General features: G+C 37.2%; 2 long non-coding RNA genes and 1 other non-coding gene across 3 annotated transcripts in view; 1 reads left to right on the top strand and 2 right to left on the bottom strand.

The window, feature by feature from the left end:
• Positions 1-8,947: 8,947 nt before the first annotated feature.
• Positions 8,948-11,961, bottom strand: LOC117674932 (uncharacterized). Its single transcript, XR_004594049.3, has 2 exons — positions 11,773-11,961; positions 8,948-10,487 (listed from the first exon to the last, which is right to left on the bottom strand). It is a non-coding gene; the product is annotated as an uncharacterized LOC117674932 (long non-coding RNA).
• Positions 11,168-11,357, bottom strand: LOC117675064 (U2 spliceosomal RNA). Its single transcript, XR_004594108.2, has one exon. It is a non-coding gene; the product is annotated as a U2 spliceosomal RNA (small nuclear RNA).
• A 4,620-nt stretch (positions 11,962-16,581) lies between the features above and the next one.
• The window catches only part of LOC132710644 (uncharacterized), a 56,957-nt gene continuing 49,598 nt past the window's right edge, over positions 16,582-23,940 (top strand). The window contains exon 1 of the long non-coding RNA XR_009621327.2: positions 16,582-17,374. This is a non-coding gene — a long non-coding RNA (uncharacterized LOC132710644). The remainder of the gene's footprint in view (positions 17,375-23,940) is intronic.

The raw sequence follows: 23,940 nt of genomic DNA, 5'->3' as shown, positions 1-23,940 counted from the left end.
GTCCCCTTTGGTGTTTTCATGACTGATTTTATTTTATTTTTTTTGCAAGCATTTCCTCAGGGTACTTCCCATACTTTACGTTTATCAATTTTGAGGTGCAACTAAGCATTTCACATTTGTGCCAGTGAGTATCCTTCAATAGTTGTGGGTTCATCAGATAACAATTATGTCCATTTTCTAATCAACTGCTGAAGACCGATTATTTCCTGTCAGCATTTTTACATGTGGCTGAACTGCTGATCACAGAATTCAAAGACTTAGTCAATGTAAGTGCTTACTGTAAGTCTCCCTTATTGTGGTGTGCAAAATTCCTTCAGCCCTGCTGTGTTTAAAAAACTGTTCATAATCGGCTGAAGTATCACTGGAAGTCGAAAAGCAAGCTCTCCTTTTCTGTTTTCGTCTTTGAAATTTAATTATAGACATATTTCTATAGGAGAAGCAGCCTTCCCTCTATTACATGTACATCTATATTATGAGGAAATAAATCACTTTGTAATCAGTACAGAGTGAATGGGTTGAAAAGTTAAACAAGGTCCATGAAGATATACACTAGATTTGGCACTAGTGAGCCAGCTCTTAACCCATAACTCTGACCATTTGGGTACAGAATAATTTATGGATGAAAAATAGTTGTATCCAGGCTGATAAGACTAAAGCTTGAAGGCATTCATGACCCCGCCAAGTTAGTTGTAACAAGAATGATCAGTTCTGTGCTACTAGATCAGAAATTTCGTTGGCATCAGCAGAGCCAGCTAATTGTCTTTATCATAACTAAGACAGAGAATAAGTCTTCTTGCAGTATTCCTTAACAAAGCATCTGTTCTTCATGAAACACTTGCATAAATTATCCTCTTATTTAGCTTTTCTGACTTTATTAAGCATAATGCTTCCAAAGAATTTTTTGTGCCTTTCATTTACCAGAGAAGAAACAGAGGAAAAAAATGATTCAATAAACAGAACAGAAAAGAGAGCGGTAAAACTGATAATAAAAACAAACAAACAAAAAATAAAATAAAATAGGAAACTGAATGTTCAATACCATAATGCCCATGGGTGTAATGAGGACACCAAATGTCCTTAAATCAATTTGAGTGTAATGGCATGAGAATAACCTTGGGAGACTGAGTGAAGTATAGCCCATAGCTGAATAATGGGCAGAACATAAAGCTCAGAAGGGGCCCTCTCTAAGTTATCCAGCTGTGAGGTTGACATTGGGAGAATTGTATCCTTAGACTCACAAGATTGATGTCAGCCTTACCAGGTAGACTAGACAGGAAGCACAACCAGATAAGCTAATTCTACTTTATTGTAAGGCTATATTAAAAGAATCTCTCAAGTCTGAAAACATAGGCTGGAAGTCACTTCCTTATATATTTCTTTTCTTTATTACATTGAAAGTCCCTCCTTTGTACGTTTCTTTTCTATCTTCTCTTTATTAAATTCATTCTTTTTCTTTTTTCCTACACTCTTTTATTTACTTTCTTCTCTTTTTCTAAATTTAGTTTGTATTAGTTTTTACGATTGTAATCAAAATGCTTAATAAAAATTATGTTCAAAAACATAAATCAATAAATTGAGCCCATGATTCATTACAGTCATTCATAGTTTATCTATATTAATCACTTGTAGAAATTGCTGAATAATTGAATCCATATGTTTGTATTTCCAATCCCAAACAGTAAGTCTTTTGATAGAAAACCTTTTTCTTTGTCAACTCTTGTGTAATTGAGATAGAACATAAATATCTGAAAATATTTAATCTCAAAATCTTTATATTTTTATTTAGGGCTTCCCTGAATCATTTGAAAAACTTCCCTTTGTGTAATACTGTACAAATTCTATATAAAAGATCAAAAGCATTTTCAAATGTACTATAGCTGTCTTTTTTCAGTTATGATACATATTGTACCATTGATATTGACATGTTATTCACTACTGGTTGGAGAGGATGGTATTTTTATAACTCATGTAACTGTTAACTGCAGAGGAGCACCAAACACCATTACTGGACTATATGATCTCCATTTTAACTGCCATTGATTTTAAATGTTGAATTTTAAAGAACCTAAAATTAGGATTCTGATATTAAGAATACTTTTGAAAACCATACACAATGATCATTATGTATTTATGATGTCATCACATTATATTTCCACATCTACAAGGGTTTTGACTTGACTTTCCACTATTAAGCAACATTTTCACCTTCTGCAGACATGCAATCCTGTTGCTATATAATTTATTGGCTTCATCCCACAGCCTATTTTTGCTTACTTGCAAAATTTTGCAGTTTCCCTGGTATTTTGACGTTGAGCTGGGAAAACACTGTTGCTGACCCACCTCAAAAGTTCCTACCAGCTGATTGTCAATTGTCCTGTGCTAATGAAAAATGACCAAACTGACTTCCTTAACTGCAGAATAGGAAGACTTGGAGATCAAGATATTAGCTTCCCCTAAGATACTAGCTTCCCTTCACATAACAGAACTGTATACTCACCTGTCTTGATATAAAGAAACACAAGGAGAAAAAAAATAATTTAAACAGGTCATTTGTTAACAATATAGGGTGAGAATGTGATCTGCATAATCAAACCTCCATTTTACTTGTATAAAAACAATTATTCTTATTTTTAAAAGTTGAAACCAAGGACCTCTCCTTATATTCATTCTGAATTGTAGTTTCTTTAGAGCTCAGGAAGGCATACATGTAATTCTTTTTCATCTTCACAGCAATCTTATAAGGTGAGCTCATGGGTGCGATAGTGATATGCCCATAAACAGAGGTCCTTGAGGAAGAGTATGTAAAATATCCTCCAACATTTTTTTATAGCTAAGTAAAACTTTGAAATGAAGTGTTTATAGAAGAATCCAGGAGTAGACAGTCTTTCTGGGTTGGTGGAGTGTATCATAAGCACTTTCACAAAACTCGGGTCCTTGCTTATTCAAAATAGCTTGGTTGTTCCTTGCCATCTTTTTTTTTTTTTTGGCCTTGTAGGCTGTTGTCTTATATCACAGGTAACCTTTTTTTTTCTCCTCTCCTTTCCAAGCAAAACAAAAAACAAAAATAAAACCTAGGTTGCAGCAGTCCATCATATTTATTTTCTAAGAATGACTATGGGATCTATTTGAGCCCAGAGCAATTTCTGTCAATAAAGATGATGATTGAGAGTAATGCTTTCCAGCATGTCAACTTCCCAATCGCATTAGTCAAAAGTATCATCTTAAAAACCCACTGCCAGTAGAACAGGAAACCAGGTAGTCACCAAGATAGGTTTCTAGGAGCTGATTGATACTAGACTGATTAAGCATTGTGGCAATGTAAGACACAGCCTGCCTATAAAGAGCTTCTTTTCATAAGGTTCTGGTTTTCCTCCCACCCTGAAAAAGTTGCTTACAGTATTTACATCCCACAGTTCTTCAATTAAACTTCATAAAGATTGTTGAGTTCTAATCCACTTACACAAATCTGCTTCCATAAATTGACTTGAGACAAGAACATAGCAACTCTGCTTGACCAGTTGATGAGCAAACCCACTGTGAAGATCTTATGAAATTTCCTAAATAGTTTGTATTGCCAAATAAAGCAAAGCTTCATTCCAAGTTACAAGATAAAGTATTTTTTTCCTTCCCTAAAAAGATTTTGGAGCAGCTATCTGGAAACTCAGGGATGTTAATAGAAGCACTTCCTTTGAAAACCAAGTCACCCTATATTTAAGATTTTAACTTATAATGGAAGGGAGCTTCAGATTCTGAAGCCCCTTAGGTTGCACTATAGGGAATTTGCAGGAGAGAAGCAGGAAGGGATGAGGTATCCTTTCACAGATATGGCCTTGGTCTGTTGAATGGATGTTTGGGTGGTTTAGGGGTGGAGAATTGTGATGGATGAGAGTGTGTTTGGAGATTGTTATGTGTGTTGGACCTGATCTTTGGGTGTTAAGTGAATTTCGTTGAATGGGTATACTGTGTATACACGTACAATGACAATAAAGTTATTTATTTATTATTTATTATAAAAACTTGCTCTCTCTTTTCCAGCCTTGTGTGGGGCAGGGGAGAAGAGAGAGATGGGAGGGGGGGGAGAGAGGAGAGAGGTGAGAGGGGGAGGGAGGGAGAGAGAGAGAGAAGTGGCAAAGGAAAAATCCAAAAGTGTAGCTTTTGGACAGAGTGATGTTGATACATCATTTATCATACGTTTCAGTTTAAGCTTGGTAAGGGAATGTCTGCAAGAAAATAATCAAACACAGAGAGTACCAAGGTCCCTATAGTTCAACCCCAAGTATCAATAGTCTTTTCCGATTTTTAGGTGATATTGTAAGAGGACAAAGACCAACTTTTTGGCCACAAAGAATGTATACCAGGTAACTTATCAAGCAGTCAGGATTTAATGCATAAAAGTAGCAAACCAATGTGATTCATGAGCAATGAAATCACAGAGAATGTCTTTATTTATTTATTAGCTTTTTTTTTTGTCTCGCCTTTATGACTTGTTTATAACTAACTCAAAATAGTGAAGATCCCTAATTCTCCTTCCTCCTTCTATTTTTTCCACAAGAGTAACCCTGTGAAGTGGGTTAGACTGAGAGAGTGACAGGTCCAAAATCACCCAGCTGGCTTTCATGCCTAAGGTGAGACAAACTCAAAATTACCTGGCTTCTAGTCCAGCAATTTAACTATACCAAGCTGGCTCACTTTGAACAATAATCTATTTTCAAATAACTTCTTTAGACTGGAAGTAGCAGTTATGAGCCCTTATTCAATTGATATTCATCAAGCTGCAAAACAATCTGGGATATTGGGCTTACTTTAAGCAGACCTTGTAAATTCTTAATTCAAGCAAGCACTTCAGCCTTTCTGCCTTCATTCCTGTGAATTGAACAGTTAAAATAATTAATTTAGAGGCAGACAATCCTGGGCTAGTGGGGACAAATTTGGGCTTGGGTTAATGCTAGAAACTATACTAACTGTGCAGAGGGATAATAGCTCCATGAACTGGACCTGTTCATAATCATCATCGTACTTAGTTGTAGTGATGTAGAAGGTTTTACTTATATAACAATGGTCCATTTGAACTAGGTGAAGATACAGGTCACTATCTGAAAATGAGGAGGCAAGTAAAGTCACACTACATATGGGATTTCCATTCCCTTTCAAAACGATCAGTGAAAAACATTCTGTATAAACCAGGTTAGCTAAAAAGCCTTTCCACGACAATTATTTTAAATCTGTAACTTACAAGAACCACATGACTGGCTCTCTAGAAATGGTTGGACTCCACTTCTTATCATCCTTCACCATTATCCATGCTGGCTAGGGCTCATACTGTATAAATTTGAAGTTGAAGAACCCTTGGTTGGTGTCAATTGCCATCACTATTGGACTTGAAGTGAAATCTATTTAACCTTTATGAGAGAGTGACCTTTTAGAAAATATTCAGAATGTAAATGAACACAACATTGTTAAGATGCTGCGTGATATATAATACCAGAATAAAAGTGCAGAAATTACTTCAAACTCCATGAGTTCTGTAGAGAATCTTTATATTTTATACCCATGTCTACTCCCTTTTCTCATTAAATGAAGTATCAAAAAATGTTAACTGTCAATTTCAAGATATCCCTACATACAATACAATATATGAAGATCATTGAAGGAAATTAGTTCAACTGATGGCCACTGTAGAACAAATTCATTAAAGATGGGAATCTTGCATATTTGTTTTGGAGTCTTATTGTAAAATAGTCTCCACTTAAATGACTCACTAGAACTCTTAGAGAATGACGTCATTTTATCCCCAGAGAATTTTCCAAGAAACTTTTTATCCTCCATCCCTGTGAATCACTTTGATCTTTCAGATTAGATTGTACAGGAGCATGACCCAGCCATTTAGATTTGTGAATGATGGAATTGCTCACTAGTTAAATAAATTTGCAGCTATACAGTAAGAGGATCTGAATTTCCAAATCTTCTGAAAACATAAGTACTTTGCAAACCCTCCTTATGGGGACTGTTGATTTGGTTGAGCTATTATAAACTTCAATGCACTCAAGCTACTACTTTGGTGCTTATCCAGTTGAAAAAATATTCTGCAAGAATAAAGGAAGAATCAATAGTTTATTTACATATTGCCCATGTTAGGTTGTTAGAGGACATGCTTCTTCCTGGGGCAAATTATCATTTCAATGGAATCATCGAAACAAAGGGCTGGAAGGGACTTCGGAGGTCTTCTAATCCAAGCCCCCTGCTCAGGTCAGGAAAGTTATGCCATCCCAGTCAAATGATTGTTCAGTCTACTTTTGAAAGCAGCAGTGATGGAGAGCTCACAACCCCAGAAGTCAAGCTATTTCTTTCATTAATTGCTCTTGCTGCAGAAAATTTCTTCTTACTTCTACTAGTAAGTAGTTCTCTTTGACAAGCTTCCACCCATTACTTTTTGTCCTGCTCTCTGGCACCCTAGAGAATAAGTCTTTCTCATCTTCTTTGTGACAGCCCCTCAACTACTGGAAGACAGTTATCATGTCCCCTCTAATACTTCTCTTCTATAGGCTATGCATACCTAGCTCCTTCAACCAAATCACTGGAGGTTTTTAAGAAGAGATTGGACAACCCATTTGTCTGGAATGATATAGGATCTCCTGATGGATCAGAGGATCGACCTAGAAGACCTCCAAATCCTTTTCCAACTCTGTTATTCTGTATTCTGAACCTCAGCTCTTAAATTCAAAATATGAAAGCTAGAATTAGTCTGTATTCAGAGTAACACAACGAGCCTTTTGATATTATTCCTATCTTGTATAGCTTCTTTTCTCTGCCAAAAAATTTTCTCAGGGGAAATGGGATGTTACTCTCATAATCATTTGGAATAGATTTTGAGGCACAGAAGAAAATCACTATCCTTCCCCTTCTGCTTCTTGAAACAGTACCATTTGCAAGAAAATAGCACTGAAATTCATATGTTGAATCTAGATTCCAATGAAATCAGTGGATGTAATTAGCCATTCCTGATGTCCTAAAATCTTCCCAATACATATTAATACAATATACAGTACATATAATCTCATTTGTGAATTGGTGATGGCAATTGCTGATTCACCTCACAGAAGCATTTTCTATAAAAGAAGTGTATATTATTTAAGTTGGAACACTAGTCATTAGGTCATACTATTGGGATTCTATCCAGAATTCCTTCTTGTTGAGATCTGGCTTAAAGTAAAAATGGCCCCAGGAAAAATTCTTTGATATTCTCTAGGTTCTTATCCTTGATAATAATTTTTTGTTTATATTTCAAAGTATGAGTGAACTGGGAACCACATATCCTTTATGAGCTATATATTTCAGACATTCTTGCAAGGGGAGGAAGCAAATGTAATCCCATATGCTATGTAATCCTATCTTTCTACTGTTGAGTTTTGACGTCTACTAAAGAAGTAGAAACATTGACTAGCAATTTAGGTTTCCATATCTGGCAATAGCAATTATCATATGATCTATTGTTGGGTTGTTTTTATTACTTTATATGACCAAAATTAAATATTCTGAAGGTAGGGAAAGGCAGTGGCAATATTTTGCAAGGTAGTAGGGACAGAACAAAATGAATCAAAGTCTGTCTGAATGGTGCCACTTTGAGGTAATATTTCATTACGTGCTATCAGGTTGATGTTGACTCTCCACAATCACATCAAAAGACCTTCTCCTAGACAATCTGTCCATGATTTGGCCTGAAGTAATATAACAAAAACATGGTCTCTAAAAGGAGACCTAGGCCATATAAGGCTTGAATTTAAGAATAAGCATCCTGAATTGTATCCAAAAGCTGCAATTGGCATGGACAGACACATTACTATTGCCCAATATTCACCAAAACACATTTTGCACAGCCCTAGACTCCGAAACTTCCTATAAAGCTCATTGCTGCAGCCTGTCCTATAATAATTAAGTCTAACTAGATCTCAGGTCCTCATAATCTTGGAACAAATTTGCTTTTAAGCTACTAACAGGCAGCCATGGCTGTTGATGTTTTAGATGAAGAAGCAATTCTACTATACAATTTGTTGATAATGTGTCTAGAAAAATATTATAATTGTTATTCCCATATCGTGTAGGCTTAATTATTCCTTTGAGAATTGGGCATAAACTCATCCATATCCCCCTAGACTGAAAAAGAAAAAAAAAAACCCTTAAGATTATCACCCATTGAAGAAGATTTGCCATCTGCTATCTTAATATTTCCTATTATGTGCCACTTGCACCCTTTCCTGGACTATGAGGCTGTATTCACAAGTATTATGCCTTGGTCACCTCTAGAATATATTACTGGAGATCCACATGGGGCTGCCTTTGAAGAATATCTGGAAGCTTCAACTGCTGCAGAATGCAACTGTGTGGACAGTTACTAGAATGGAGCACATTACACCTCTGTTCCATGAGCTGCATTGGCTACCAGTTTGCTTCTGAGTGAAGTTCAATGTTCTGGTTTTAAGTTTTAAAGCCCTACATGGTATAAGGCCAGGTTATTTGAGGGACCGTCTCTTCCCACTTATATTAGTCCATTCCATCAGGTTGATCAGGAGAGGTATCCTGTGGGTCCTGTCTACTGAGTTCCACCTAGTGGGATCCAGGAGGCATGCCTTTTATGCTGTGGCCTTTGCCCTCTGGAATATCATTCCACTCCACCACCCCCGCCCCCAAGTGAGGTTGGTTCCATCTCTGCTTGCCTTCCAAAAAACCTCTCAAACTGTAGTTCTTCCATGGTCCCATGGGGAGACAGCAAGTTGTCAAGTCATGATTGTCATCTTGCTATCTTGGGTTTTTCTTTTTTTTATTTGTGTTTGAGTGTTTTTTTATGGTGTTTACTGTTTTTATCTATTGTGTGCCTCCCAGGGTCACATTTTATGTTATATAAATTTGCTAAATACATAAAACTTATTGAGAACCATAATACTTCACTGGATTTTCCTATAATAAGCAGATTTAATAGTTTTTGAACCTTTCCAGTGTTTCATCAAAACTATAGAATGCATAAAGAAACATTCTAAGCTTATCCTTTCCCAGAAACATAAACATTCACTTTTCTGATACTTGATTGCTGTGACCAGAATAAACAACCCAAGTAGATGGCTGAAGATAGTTTTGTCCAATTTGAACCCTTACATGAATAATTGGACCTTGTGCTCCAACTATTACAGCTCTATTGTTGTGTTAAGATTTCCAGTGCATATATTGGAGTTCTCTTTTGCTTATTTCAGGATTGAAACATATATTTATTTCCCCGATTTAATGCTTGTGTCAACTGTGAAGCGAACCTGGCTGAAGCCATCTTGTGCTGGCTCATAGTAGCCATGAAGCCTGAGAGGGGGAAGGGAGGGAGGAAGTAGATAGCCTGGCTAACAGTCAAAACAAATTTTTTTCTTGTGGGAACCAAGCTCATCGTAACAGGTGGCTGCTGAAGGAGAAGAGGAGCCTGCTAGCTATATTCATTGGACAATGTGACCAGTGACACTTGGGAGGGGGGATTTTTGCTCTTTTAATTAGCTGAAAACCGCGGGAACTTTCAGAGTTGGTTTTCACCAGCTGTGCCAATATGATGTATCCAATAAACATGTTCTTTGAGGAATCTACGTACCTTGGAGTTCTGTTTTCAATGGGTGCATTACTCGGAACACTGACAGCTTGCTTATTTCACTGGCTAACTCTCTTCTCCTACAACTTCATTACCCAAATATCATTTTTGAGGAAACATTTCCAGTAAATTATATTTAGATGTTCTCTGGATGCTTCACTTTATAGAAATGTGTAGTTTTAATTCTGGATTGCATTTTCCCCAAACTGTTTAAATTTGAACCAAAGGAATGCATATTTTGTTTAAAAATCTTATACACCCAATACTTCACCTCATAAAGGCACAGACTAAAGAAATACAAATTATTACATTCCTAGCAGAATCAGCTGCCAATTCTGCTTGTTGTGAAATCCAGGAAACTTGCCTGTAATGAGTATAAAACAAAATTCCTATTTTAACCATAGAGAATGTACACCTTCCCAAAAGCCTTTTCTTCATTTCTCACAGTGCCATAAAACATAACAAGTTTGCATTTTGTTTGGGGCAATGTTACCTAAGAGTCATACATTTATTTAAAGAGATTTAGTCTGACTTTACAAAATAGTCAGTTTAGGAACATTCAGGTGAACTTCACACATTTGAATTATTTGGAAAGACATAGCAACAAATATCTGAATAGCTTGGCTGTATGCAAAGACAAATTTCCCTAATTATCTACATCACGGAGCCTCCAAAAATTAAATTTTATGTTTTGCAGCTCAGGTGCTTCAGAATGCAAGGATTTTCATGAATAAATCCTAACTGAGCAAAGGATACATAGCTTGCAAAGTATTCCATTCTTCTTTGGACTGTTTATGCAGCTGAGAAAACCAAAAGCTTGAATGGCTGGCTGAAATTACTATCTTGGAATTGAAATCCAAGCAGTCATATTCTGTTAGCAAAAAGCAAAAGAAAAGGGTCTAAATTTGGGTTCAAAAGAGTCACATACGTTTTGCTTATAACATAAGGAATTTCTTGGAGACCTTTATAAAATAATAGCTATCTCTACTGTGATGGACCAAAATCAAAGAGCTTCCCACTCCATTGATCTTTATTTGTAAATGAAGCTGGGTTTTATGTTGAATTGATGGTAGAATGACAGTACTTTTTTTAAAAGAGATAAATACAACACTAATTATAAATAGGATGCGGGCAGGTTGATATAGCATATATTTATATATTAAATAGAGCATGGTTCTATATATACTGAATTAATTCATCAATTGCACAGATAGAAATCAGAATTTCTGGTTCAAAGAAGCCTAATACAGCTGTATCTAAGAAAGTGTCCTTCTGACATTTAGACCATAAATAAATAGATGATTTCAGGAAAAAAAAAAAAACTATTGACAAATCCAGAGTCTAGATTGATATATTAGCTTACATGCCACCTTTTCTTCAGTTCAAATGGTATCAATGGCACTTTCTTCTCCCATTTATCCTTATAACAACAACCCCATGAGGTATTCAATTCAATTTATTATTACAGTCTTAGACCAGAACAAATAAAAGCACTCAGTATGTATACACTTAAGAATTCTAGTATAAAATAATAAATGACAACCCTGTGAGGTATGTTGGGCTAAAAGAACACGCCTGTGCTAAAATCAGCCAGTGAGCATCTAGAATTTGAGTCTGTGTGACCAAATATACTTCAAAAAAAAATTTTTTTTTCAGCCTGTTTTCCATTTTAAAACATTTGGAAATTAAGCTACATTTATAGATACTACACTTGATCTTAGCCAAAAGGTCGAGAAGCTACATTTATAGGAATTATAGCCTCTTATGAGAAGATGACACATGCCAAACTGAAGACAAAACACTTCCTTCTTTTTTCTTTAAGTCACTTTCTTTCTTCTTTTTTCAGTAACATTGTTATTTTCTTGGCAGAATTGGAAATAATTTTCAGACTATTTTCAGATAGTTGCCTTTTCTGAGGAAATGAATTCAGCTAAGGTTTAGATGATGAAGTGCAAGGTTTCATATTGTTGTTGTTGTTTTTTATGTTGTTGTTCAAACCAAGAATTTGGTTTGGTTTGGTTTGGTTAATAAAACCAAACCAAAATAACTAAAAAGAAATCCCAAATCTAGAAAATAAATAAATAAATAAATAAATAAATAAATAAATGTATTTATGCTCAATGGCATTTTCTTTGAATCTTCAAATCAATACTGACTTCTGGAAATTGTCTGAACTAGTCCCTGCAGTTTTCTTGGCAGGGATTTTCCAGAAGTGATTTGCTATTACTTGCTTCCTAGGGTTGACAGAATGGCTATGGTCACTCATCTTACTCCTTGTGTAAGGCCAAATTAGAACTCATAGTCTCCCATTTTCAAACCTGGTGTCTTAACCACTATATCAAACTGCCTCTCATTATGACATCAGTGACATTCTATGATACTCTTAATTTGTCTGCTTTGACTTACTAGACAAACTTTTGTATTCATGTAAGACTAGATTTTAGTCTTGGACAAATGAACTGGTCATCATGCTACATTCATAATAATTAGAGTTGGAAACCTCAAGGCAAAGGGTCGAATTTGGCAATGAAGTGATTGTTCTCAGGGTTCGTTTTTTCCCAGAAGCTGTTCCAAATCATAGCTGTGCTCTCTGGTTCTGCTTTGATATTTTATCCTATTTAAGGAAGGTTATATTTCATGACCAGTTGAGTCCCCTGTTGATGATACAACATACATACTTCTTATTTGCTAACAGTTTCTGACTTTAGTCCAGTGGGTTGTAATTACCATATGCTTGTGGCACAGAATCCCCAGACTTCTTTCCTCACTACATTAATGAACAATTCTCTGTTGAATTATCTTTCTTTCTCTAGGAAAGCAAGGTATCGACACAATGCACATTTTACACATTGTATATGAACAGTAGTTAAATGATTACGAGTAATCTAAGTTTCTTTAACATATTTTAATTTTTATAGCTATAATCAATCCATCTAACATTGCCCTTTTTTCTATTCAATGATTCTTTCAATGCAACGAATCAAGAAAAATAAAAAGTAGTCAATCTAATGCTATTCCCAATTCTATTTTTCAACCTTCCTGACACTGCAGTTTAAAGGTTTATATAATAGTTTCATTACTTACTCATATATAGATTGAATCAGTATCCAAAATCATGTTTTTTATATCGGTTACTCCCTTTAACTGACTGAAAATAGTATATATGAAGTGCATATCATACCCGAAATACTAATTCACATCAGCACATTTTAAAAAAAATCTTCCTAACTCTATTTCTTCATCAAAGAGAGAAAAAAGTCCAGATCAAGCAATCAAAACCAGCATGATATTATATATTTCCCAGACATTTTAGTCCCATGTTCAGTTGGAAAATTTGTTACCCTATCAGAATGAGATCAGCAGCAGTAAGAATTTCCATCCCCTTGATAGAAAAATCTGAGCTTGATTAGTGAACTCAATCTGGACTGAAACTCCCTCAAAGCTTCTCTTTCTGAATAGAAATCATCCCAAAAGCATGGTTTCAATTAAAAGAATATACACAGGACAGTGTTGTCTGGAGCAATGTTGCAAGTGGAAGGAACAACAACACCGAGGAGAATTGAAATGGGTGGGGAATAGATGCTGTGGCAACAGCTGTCATTATTTCTATACTGGCAAATGAGGCACAGGGGGATTTGGCAAGTAGTACACAGCCAATGATTTCATGGGTCAAAGCACTACCTGCCAATCTCCTAGACTGTCTTCCAGTGGCATGGCAACCAATTAAAATAAAATTCTCAGAAGTTTAAAAGAGATCAGAAAAGCATGGGAAACTCAAACCATGAGTAGTGAGAAAGTTGGGCTTTCACAAAGAGGATGAGAAAACTCCATTTTGCATTTTCTAGAAATCTGTCTTCATTTTGGGGAAGAACGGGGGAAATTGAACAAAACACCTATTAAAGAGAGTGTAAGACAGATATGTATTGAACTGACTGTGGTTTTTTTTTAAAAAAAAAAAACCCTGAACTCTATTTTGTTCTTTCAATAGTGTTTGTGGGGATCAGGGTGGGCGGAAGTAATGCACTATGTGCATTTCTGATTAGCAAAAGCACTTAGACTTATATACCGCTTCATAGTGCTTTACAGACCTCTCTAAGCAGTTTACAAAGTCAGCATATTGCCCTCAACAATCTGGGTTCTCATTTTACTGACCTCGGAAGGATGGAAGGCTGAGTCAACCTTGAGCCTGGTGAGATTCGATCTGCCAAACTGCTGGCAGCTGGTGATCAGCAGAAGTAGCCTGCAGTACTGCACTCTAACCATTGTGCTACCATGGCTCATCAGCACTTTACAGTGCTTTTACAGTCCTCCCTAAGCAGAGTCAGCATATTGCCCCCAACAATTTGGGTCCTCATTTTACCTACTTCGGAAGGATGGAAGGCTGAGTTAACCTTGAGCCTGGTGAGATTTGAACTGCCAAATTGCAGGCAGCCAGCAGCAGCAGAAGAAGCCTGCAGTACTGCACTCTAACCACTGTGCTACCACACTCACAATCATTATCATTAGATGATTATCTGACATTCGTGATATTTTCCTTTTCACCTTCTATCATAATCTCCAGCTGTGAATGAATTGCTTGATCTCAATGTCTATGCTCAATATTCCTATGGTCTTCTGGAATCAGGATCCTCATTCAGACATGTAATTGAACTGCTCACAGATTGTATTTACTCTACTCAGTTACCGAAAAGACCAAGAAAGTCAAGAACAAATTTTCCACTTTCTCCCTTGTGATCAAAAATGCAACAGTATAGGAAAAATGAGGAAACACCTACAGAGGACGATGTAATTAAAAAAAATTAGATTGTGCAGAAACAGACAGATTGACGCTAAAAATAAAAGAAAAAGAAGATACAGATTATTTTCAAACATGGGACTTGTTTTATAAAAGGTTGTATAGTAGAGGTAGAAATTAGGAGTGGGAAAAGTATTATATGTAAATAAATTGATCCAGTCAATGCACTGTTCACTAAGCACTTATGTGTGTAATGTCAAAATATATAAACAAACTGTTTAAAAAAATGCAGAGAGAAATTTCCTCTGGACAAAAACAAAAAATAAAGGGACTTCAGTTGCCTAGCAAACAGGTTGTCTCCAGGATTGTAATAGTAAGGAATGTAGGAGAGGGCTTGGGATTGCTTGCTTGATGGAGACCAATCTATTACAACTCCATGTGTATGCAACCATATGCTCCATTACAGTCCAAGGGCAATCTCATATATGTTTGCAGCACACCCACCAATTTGCAATGATCCTTCAAATCAAAGAATGGAAGCAACAACTGGGGATGTTGGAAGGTGAACGTTTATCAGGTTCCCATTACGTGCCAGCCACTCTCCATGCAAAGGACAAAGGATTGAGCATAGTGGACAGAAATGACAACCAGAAATAAAAGATGTAGAAGAGACTTTGCATTACTGGAACTCAGAAACCATTTTGGGACCTTCACTGAAAGAAACAGCCTCTGAGTTTTTTGGGGGGAAATGGGGAGGCCCTACAGAATAAGAGATTGGAGAATAAATTCTTGCAAGGTAGAGGAGCTAAACATGTCCTGCAGAAGTATGGGTTGTGGTGTTTTTTATCAGGGCAACCTGGTCTACTCAAATATGGGATGGAGCATACTGCTTCCACTTTCGCCTTTCAGCCCCAGTCCAGGAGCCTTCGCAGGCAGTCGCTTTCACGACAAATTATTTTTATGTTAAAGTCTCCCTTTATTTCTTTGTCGGTAAATATAAAATTTAACACAAGAGTTGTGGTAGTTGAAACAATATGTGCTTGCCAATCCTACTGTCTTGGGTCAAAACAATGTGTGCTTGCACAATCCTATTGGCTTGTGACATGTGTTTTGTGACAGGGTCTGCTCAAACAACAACTTCAGTTACACCAATTCTTCAGTGCCTCACAACCATCAGACACAATGCTACTGAATAGAGAGTGAGGAATTTCCTGTAGGTCCTCTTTATTAATCACTTGTGGCTGCTCTGTCTGTGAAGCTGGAAATCTCAGGGTGCCTTTTTCTGCCTATGTTTTCCATCTGCCTGATGTAGCAAGCTAGGTGTGAAGTTTCTGAAAGATGTCCTAATTAATTCATGAGCCATGAGCCAAACTTCAAAAGAAATACAGTCATTTATTAGGAGCACCATTTCGGCAATATTTGGATGCAGTTAGAACTAATCCCACATAGATTTACGTTCCCCTATGACCCTGTCTCTCCCCTCCTCTCTGGCCATGTCATAAATCACATTCTCCAATTAACCACTTTGACTGGCTGTGAAATCCAACACCCTCCTTCTGATTGCAGTCAGGAAGAATGTATGGAATGCACTTCAGTTAGGGAAATCAATCAGCTCTATCAGTTCTCCCTCCCTCCTGCTCATGGCAACTTGAAAGCTTTGCAAGTTGACACTAGGAACTAGGCTTTGCCTATGCCCTGCACATGTATTTCCTGTAATAAATATTCTTTCTGTGAGTTACAAAGAACCGCTTCACAAGTCCTTGCACAGGTTAGATTTCTACTATCCAGAGATACACCTAGACAGCTTTCTCCTCAGTCTTAACTATGGGCCCAGAGCAGTGAGTTTCTATGAAAGATAGACAGAAAAAAGTCAATCATCTGGAGCAGCTGAAGGAAAAAAACAGCAAACACAATTTTCACAATTGAAGACAGGAAAATGCCCACTTGCAAAGAAGCTGGAAAGTTGAGGGTTTTGTCTTTCAAAATGAAAGTACTTCTGAAGTCCTAGGGGTTGCCTTTCTTCTTGACAAAATCTCATAGATACAGAGTTTAAGATGATGCAAATGATAGAGCAGCTGGGATGATCTGCCCGGAGGTGATTGATTCTATCTTTGTTCATCTCCCAAAACTAGAACAAACCAAAGATTTCAGGAAAATTCTTTCCCACCAGTATGAGAAAAGATCTAAACAGAACTTGTTTTTTTTGTTTTTGTTTTTTGTTTTTTTTTTAGAATGATGTCTAAAATATGGTTGAAGGAAGGGGAAACCTGAATCTGTACATGAATGAAAAATGAGAGATGGAAAAACAACCTAAACGGTAAGACATGTGAATACATTGACAAAATAATTATTTCCTCTTCCAAATAATTAGATACCAAAACACATCTGGGAATGAGAAATGGAGCAGATTTAAATTTTTTGCAGTAGGATCAACACAACTTTGATTAGCATAATTCTGTGCCACAAAAATCAAATCTCACCCCGGACACAGCCCCCCATAGTCAGGTGCAGAAAGACTTCTTCTGTTGTAATGACTTAGGTAATTTGTATTCTAGACTCCTATGATGTCCAAAACAGATTGCATTCCAGTGAGTATGATTCACCCTTTTGTTTCTTGCTAGTCAAATCTTGTCCCTCTTTAAGTATTAGTGCTATTCTGGCCTCTTTCCAACTCTCTGGCATCTTTCCTCCCTCTAAAATAAAGTTCATCATATACTATAAAAGTTGTAAAAGTTTATCCTCAAAACATTTACAATAAGAACCTAATAATCCATGTGATCCATTTTTCTTGATTTAATCATTTTTGGTAGCTTCAGAAACTGCCCTTGTTGCCATAGGTCCATTCATAATCTGTCTCTTTTCGTCTGTAATCCTTGGTAGATTTTCTTTTTTTTAGGTATTCATCTATTTTCTCAGAGACAAATGCTTGCTTTATATAAATTAGAATAATTTTGATGAAATATTTTTTTTCATGGCCATATTATCTGTCGACTGATTCATTGCGGTCTCTTCGTTAATGGATTGTAAGTGAAATTGTAGTTTCTGCCTATAGTGTTCAATTTGAGCTTTATATTTACTAGTTTTCTTGGCTGTAACTGTTGTTTTTTGTTTTATTATTTCCAGTGCTTTCTTGAACTTTCTTGTTTCCGAGTTATATTCTTTGATCAGGCATTCTGTGGTCTTTTTGTTCTTCAACTTCTGTTCTTTCATCTATTCCACCTCACTTAAATCTGATCTTAGCATGCTCATCTTATTTTCCAGCCTGATCTTCCATTCTGATGGTGTACTATTTGGCTTTTTTTTTCTTGTTTGGTTATTTTGCATCCAATGTAGTCAGTTAGAACTGCAATTGTGCTATATATTAATTGATTTGTTTTTTTTTTTTAATGAGTTGGTGCTTTTATTTGATATTTCAGAATTGACACCTTTTAATACTTGTGCTAGTTGTTTCTTTGGAATAAGCTTCAATGCAGGCAACTTTATTTTGCTGTTTTTGTGCTGTTCTAGATGCTCAGTTATTCTTTGTTTTAATTTTTCTTCTTTTTTGGTTAGAGAGTTCATTTTGAGGTTGCCTGATTTGAAAATGAAAATGATTCAATAGCTATCGATTCAATAACTATAATGACTTCCTCTATTACTGACTCCTCCTGGTTTGCTTCTATAGTCTGCAGTCTAAATGGACTCTGGCAAGGCTTCAATTTCTTTGCCAGGGTATACCTCTGCAGTAATTCGAATTCCACTTTTGTGAATGCTTTATTTCACTATAAATCAATGTTGCTCTTCTAGCCCCTGGTCTATTATTTTTGATTCTGGCTCTTATTTTTCCCAGAAATTCCCATATATCTTCTCATTGGATTTGAGTTGTAATTATTTGTTTGTTTTGAGCATGGCATATTTGCAACTGGTAAACAACTTTAATTCCAATAGTCCTGCATTTTCTGGCCCAGTTGCTCAGCCAACAGTTCTGAGTCCTGTGAACCACTTGTCACCAGATGTCCTGGAACCCAAACATCTAGTACAATCCTTGTTGACCTAGGCAATAACTAGGCAATTTTAGCATACTATTTATGGGAGAAGCACTCTTCAGCTAGCTTCTCTGATGGGACCTGTCCAGTATGGTTGAACCTCTGGAATAACTCTAGTCTTTCTAAGAGCTCACAAACTTCACAACCACATCAAGGTATCACCAAATATTGGTGACCTGGTGACTGCTTGGACAAGTCACTGCTTGGTGACATTTTTTGAATTGGTTTGTGTTGGATGCTTATCCTACGGTTGGGTAGGTAATATATAGAAAACTATGTTCTGTAACTTTAACTGCTACAAGATGACTAATTGGCTGTGCTAAGCAGACATAAAAGAACGCAGGAAGTTCATTTACTTCTGCTCCTGCTATTAGAAGGTTGAACTGCTAAAAGGAACTGTGTCTGTGTTACTGAAGAGAACTGGAATTGTAAGCAAACTATGTTTTTGTGTTGAACCGTGATTATTTGAAGAAGTGTTATCTTTGTTTTGAGAAGCCAGGTTTGTTTTACTACAAGTAAAGACTGTTTATTTTTCTTTAAACATTCAGAGTCTGTGAGTATCTGTGTGTTTTGCTAAGCAACGTATCTATTTGCTGTCTGGTCCACCACTTGGTTGCACCACTTTGCAGAGGGTAGTTTTACCCTCAACAGTTTGCCATTGCCTTCTTCTTCCTAGGGCTGAGACAGAGTGACTGTCCCAAATTCAGCCAGCTGGCTTCTTGCCTAAAGTGGGAATAGAATTCATGGTTTCCCAGTTTCTAAGGCCTGATGCTTTAACCACTAGACCTGTGATAGTGAACCTATGGCACGCGTGTCACAGCTGGCATGCAGAGCCCTCTCTGCAGGCACATGAGCCGTTGCCCAGCTCAGCTCCATTGCGCATGCGTGCCTCCCGCCGGCCAGCTTATTTTTGGGATGGGGCAGGGCGCAGGTGGAAGATGTGCACGGATGCATGGGGGGGTGCGGATACGCAGAGGGTGAGGGGAGCACAGGGTGAGCAACCCCCATGGCCCGTTTGTGATCCCAGGAGGCAGCAGATGTTTCAAGTAGTTTTAATCAAAATGCAGTTAAAACACTAAACAAGCCATTAAGAATATAAATACAAATATAAATTACAATTGCTTAATGCATTGTAAGCCGCCCTGAGTCTCCAGAGAAAGGCGGTATATAAATTAAAGCAAAAAAACAAAACAAAAACCAAACAAACATATATACAATAGGAAGTGCCTCACAGGAGCAAATAGAGGTAAATCTTAGAGAGGCAGGAAATGCATCACAAAACAATGGAGATGAATGCTAAAGAGGAATAAAGCTGCATATAAGGCAGACATAACACCTGCAACAGGGAGGCCTACTAGGCCCAAAGTGGGGTGGGGAAGGTCACGTGCGCATGCATGGGGGAGCATGTGTGTGTGTGGGTCATGTGCACATGTGCAGGGGCGCACATTGTATTATGGGTGCCGGCACACATGTGTGCTGTCGCCCATGTGCGCATGCGCTTTTACACAACGACAAAAAGGTTAGCCATCATTGCACTAGACCAAATGGGTTCTCAGAATAGGTTAGGGAGGGGCAATGGATTTGCCAGATTCTTTGGAGAGAGATAGAAAGAATCTGGCAAATTAGCTTGAGTAGCCTTCCACATATCTCAAAGGATATCACCTAGAAGACCTGAATTTTAGTTTGTTGCTTTTTTAAAATAAATCCTTCAAGAATATACAACATGGAACAATGGATTTTAGAGAAAAGCAGATTTGTGTTAAATGTTAATGGGGAAATACTAACAGTGGATCAGAGCAATTTAACTGTGGAACAAATTGCCCAGAGAGCAGGGCTATTTTTAAAACTTCCATACAATCACAAAACCACAGAATTAGAAAGACTGTTTAGCTCATTCAATTCAACTGACAAATAAGCCCAAATCTTACTATTAAGTTGGTCCGAGTGGTAGAAAGGGTCCTTCCAGTTCTGTTGTTTTGTCATTGTATGGACATTTTTAAAAAGGCTCAACTTTTTAGAGAGAGAAAAAGACCAAGAAAGACCATAAAGAAAAGTCTAGGGAACAACAAGATAATGAAAGAGAAATGAAAATTTCAATAACAAAATTTCTTCTTGACTGCTAGCAGAAACCACTGTCAAATGACTAGAAAAATCATAAGAGATCACTTTTCAAGAGAAATTTCAGTGTCCTGAAATCTGATTTCTTGAGAGAGAGAGAGCAGTAAGAGGTTTCCAAATTATCTGCTAAGAGGAAACTAGTGAGACCACTTAAAGTGAGCTACAGATGAGCAAGCTGAAAAATGGGTTGTGAATGCCACTTTGTATTTCAACCAACCAACCAACCAACCAGCCAACCAACCAGAATAGAGCTGAAAGGGACCTTGGAGGTCTTCTAGTCCAAGCCCTTGTTCAAGCAGGAGACCCTATACCAGTGATTGAGAACCTTTTTGGCACTGGGTGCCCAAACCGGAACACTGTGTTTGCACGCACTGGAGCCCCGGAAACTCAAAGACCACCTGGTCTTCCGGTTTCTGGCGTGTGCATACGTGCAGGCCAGCTGGTCTTCGTGTGCGTTGGAGTGCCAGAAACCCGAAAATCAGGTGGCCAGTGTACACATGCACACCAGCCAGCTGGTCTTCAGATTTCCAGCACGCATGAAGATCTGCTGGCTGGTGCACATGCGCGCTCCGGAAACCAGAAGAGCAGCTGGCAATGGCACATATGCCCACAGAGAGGGCTCTGCGTGCCACCTCTAGCACGTGTGCCATAGGTTCGCCATCACGGTCCTATACCGTTTTAGATAAGTGACCATCTTCTTAAAAGCCTCCAGTGATGAAGAACCCACAACTTCTGAAGGCAAGCTGTTCCACTGGTTAATTATCCTCATTATTAGGAAGTTTCTCCTTAATTCCAGGTTGCTTCTCTCTTTGATTAGTTTCCATCCATTGTTTCTTTTCTTGCCCTCTGGTGCTTTGGAAAATAAGCTGAAACACCCCCCCCCTCTTTGTGGCAGCCCCCCAAATACTGGAATACTGCTATTTACAAGAATTGCCGATTGCCTCCCAGATAGAGAATATACATGCCTCTTTTTTTTCAAACTGAAGATTAATACTCCCACTTGAGTCAGTTCTGTCTTATAATGACACAGGTAGGAAGTTTATTTTTCCTGTCTGCTTGCTCGTAAAAGTTTTGTTCCTATTGAGAAAAAGGAAGAAGCTGGGTACCCAGTTATAAAAAAAGAAGGAACATCCTTCTGGGCTCACGATGAAAGGAAAATCTTCAAAAAGCTGGAAAAAGGTTGTTTTTTTAAAAAAAAATGCAGGGTAGTTTAGCTTCAGGAATCAGGTCATCTTAAGAAAGAGGTAACAAGTCCAGCTAGGAAATATACATTAAGTTTAATTTATTATGTTATCTGTGCTTAAGTTTAGAATTTTGTTTCTGGCATTTATTGTCTCTGTACAAACTCAATAAGTGTATGGTTTATGTCACTTGGAGTTTCTTGAAAAGCTGAGGTTCCTGTTCACATAATTGGGAACAGACCCCAGTTAATTATGTGATTGTTCCAAACCTTGTATTCTTCTCTATATTTTTTTAGACGCAATACTTTGAAGTTGCAATCTGGATTTTTTTTTTTTAAATCTCCTTTGCTGCTGAATGTTTTTGCATGCTTGCTTTTTTAAAAAATAAAGATTGATTTTATTGATCCCTTTTGAGATTGCCCTATCTCCCCAAAAGGAAGGAGGGAAAGGACAACTTTTCCTAGCCTTATGCTAGGCATTAGAGACTACTTCATTTTTTTTTCACATTCTCTTTAGCTTTATTTTGAAAAAAGAAAAAAAAAAAGCTGAGACTTCCAGCCTTCTGTCTTTTTGAATAAAAAGAACCATGTTTCAGAAAAAATACTGTTACAGTTATTATGCCGTACAGTGAATTGCACAATAATTTCATTATGGGTTACAATAAATTTCATAATGCAATAATTTATTCCCTAGTAATCGTGATCTAATCCAATTGAAATATTTTGAAATAAAAAAATTCAATAAATCCTGAGATTAAAAGTGATTTAGATATTACATTTTCAGGTGATGGTGGTTCTTTTTATTCTTTCAGATGTGGTAATTCCATTTTTCTGACAGCAGGATACTTTTCTCAAAACAAAACAGAATGGGATGAAATTTGGGGTAAAAGGAGAAGACAGCCAAAGAAAAATCAGGTTTGAAATTGGGTCTGATCCAGCTTGAGGCTGTGGAGAAAAACATTTTAGGAAAAGACATCTCTGTTGGAATGGCAGGGAGACAATGACTTGAAATGCTGCTAACAACTCCATTTGAATCCCTTGTCTCCTCCCTTCTGGTCACATGTTCTAGAACAGATTGCACACAGTTCTACCTGGAATTCTTAACACACATACACTCAAACAGACACATAAAAGGAACACATAAATACCTATCTGGATTAAATTCTCAAAGAAAGCCACAAATACTGGCTGTGTGCATGTGCATCTTGAATAGAACCTAGAAAGAAAATATAGTTTTACACACACACACATACGGACACACACTCATCTTCTTATTTCATCATGCAGAAAAAAATGTAGATGCTTTTATGACTACTTTGGGTAAAATGATTGGAAAGAATTCCAGAAACCATACAGGTAGTCTTTGGCTTAGAACAGAGGTCTGCAAACTCAAAGAGCCATTTGGATTCGTTTCCCACAGAAAAGAAAACACTGGGAGCCACAAAACCCTTCCCTTGCCTGACTATTTCTTGAGCAGACACAAAACTAGCATATTTAGTTGAAATTAAACATTCTGTTTTCTTCTGAAACTTTTCTTTTCTTGGATTTATCCATGGTTGGCCTACTGGGGGTTGAAAAGCTCAATAAATCTTGTGCGGTGGGTGTCGTACACTGGCAGTTGTGACGCATATTTTGAGTGACAGGGAGCCACAGCAGAGAGGTGAAAGAGCCACATGCGGCTCCAGAGCCACAGGTTGCTGAACCCTGACTTAGAACCACAAGTGCAGGGTTTTGGAGTGTTTTTTTTTTTTTTTTTTTTGGCAACAGTCTGTTCTGTCTGCAGCAAACTCATCTTTCACTTTCTGCAGAAGTGCCTCTGCCCACTTATACACATTCCAAAATGCCATGACAAATCCCCTCCAATTCCCTTGAGAGTTTCCCAACCCATAAAAAACCTCAGTCCTTCTAGGCATCTTGCAAACATGGCTTCTTTTTCATAGCTGGTTTATACACCTACGGTATTTTCCAAACAATTGCCCTACTTCTTTTAGTCTGGCAGTGGCATTTATTGTGAATTCTTTATTTTCCAATTTAGAGGTTCCTATTGTGATTTTTGCCGGTAATGTTTGTTTGATGCATCCACAGACTCCTTGGGATGGTTCCCATCTTTAATAGGGATTTTCATCGTCTCTGTTGTTTTCCCTTTTAACTTAAAAAATTTCACTTTCTTAAATTGCTCTCGTGCCTAGTCCTTGATTCTCCTAACCATTTCAAATATATCATATGTAAAGTTTTTTTAAAAGGGGTGGGGCTTCATAATCCTTGC

This window comes from Pantherophis guttatus, chromosome 1 (assembly GCF_059756535.1).
Source record: "Pantherophis guttatus breed Tessera chromosome 1, ASM5975653v1, whole genome shotgun sequence".
In the NCBI taxonomy this organism is placed as follows: domain Eukaryota; kingdom Metazoa; phylum Chordata; class Lepidosauria; order Squamata; family Colubridae; genus Pantherophis; species Pantherophis guttatus.
Note: the sequence above shows the minus strand (reverse complement) of the source record. Positions and strands in the feature narration are given on the sequence as shown.